The following is a 1,371-nucleotide window of genomic DNA, read 5'->3' as shown; positions in this document are numbered from 1 at the left end:
TAGTTCCTCAGTAACTACTCATTAGTTCCTCATTAGTTCCTCAGTAACTACTCATTAGTTCCTCATTAGTTCCTCAGTAACTACTCTAATTTTGTGTACCTTATTGTAAAGTGTTACCCATCTGTGCACAAAAAGAAGGGTGCTTAAAGTCCAAAAAAAAAAAAAGTTATTTAAAACAGCAGCAAACATTTCAGTCCTTGACTCTCATATTGTAAATGTATTGACTTTTTTGCCTTGATCTCAGCTTGTGTACCTTTTTTGTACCTGTCTAGTATGCTGTGCGGGCATCTTTACTGCCATCCTTCTGTTGGGATTCACAGGACCACAGATGATTTATCATTTGGTAAAATCATCACTGATTTCAAAGCTTTTTCCTCTGCATGCTCTTTGTCTTCAAACGAGAGAGCTAGGTGACACCCATCTCCACAGGAGGTCTCACCTCACACCTCAGTGAGACTCAAGTCCCAAAACTTGATTGGACAAGACCTTTTACAGTGACATGTGACTCTGTGATGTCACAGCCATCTGTACAAGATCTGCTCCCTTTCACAGATCTCTCTCTTCTTGCTCCAGCTGCTTCAGCAGCTCACACCTATTCCCGGTTGGGCCTGGAACAGCAAAGGGCCCAAACCCTGGCTCCATAGCCCAAACCACTAAAGGGAGGGCAATTGATCACAGACTCTCCTGCGAACACAAGGTTTGCAACCAGCAACAAGGAACTAAGTGAGTTAGCACCCAGCATCTAACTCTGCAAGGACCCCGAGCGACCAGCTTCCTCGGATCAGAACCTTTGGAAAAAAGGACCCAACAAAGACTACAGCTGGAACCATCTTCCCAGCCTTTTTCTGCCGGCTAACAGCAGTACACCACGAGTGACTCTTTCCTCCATCCATTCAAGGATCGGTAATGTGACAACTGGGCATAGCTTATCACAGCTTTACAGGCTGAGCAAGACTGTTTAACTTGTTGTACGTGATTTGATGCTGTTTACTGAGTTATTGTTGTGATAGATTGCAGTTAGGTCATTGATTACTTGGCTTCACCACAGCTAAGTGTTTAGTTTGCTAATACTGTTCACAAACAGATTCTTGCATGCAACTAAACAGTCTCTGCACTAATTCAGACCGTCTGCAACACACGTCACATTGACATAGACTCATTAACAAATAGGCTTTCAACAGAGCTACATCCAAACAGGCATTTCAAAGTTCCCGCTTCTTTTCCTTTGTCTTTGTCCTGACCACACGGTCAGACAAACACCTCCCCTGACCGGAAGCCAGCCTTGATTCGGCCATTTTGGTAGTTCGCTGTTGTCAGCCATTTTGTTTTGTAGGCCAAACGGCTACTTGATCACCACACCCGCCTTTGTCT

Source organism: Epinephelus moara, chromosome 1 (assembly GCF_006386435.1).
Source record: "Epinephelus moara isolate mb chromosome 1, YSFRI_EMoa_1.0, whole genome shotgun sequence".
Classification (NCBI taxonomy): Eukaryota; Metazoa; Chordata; class Actinopteri; order Perciformes; family Serranidae; genus Epinephelus; species Epinephelus moara.
The sequence above is the reverse complement of the archived record's forward strand: the minus strand, read 5'-3'. Positions refer to the sequence as shown.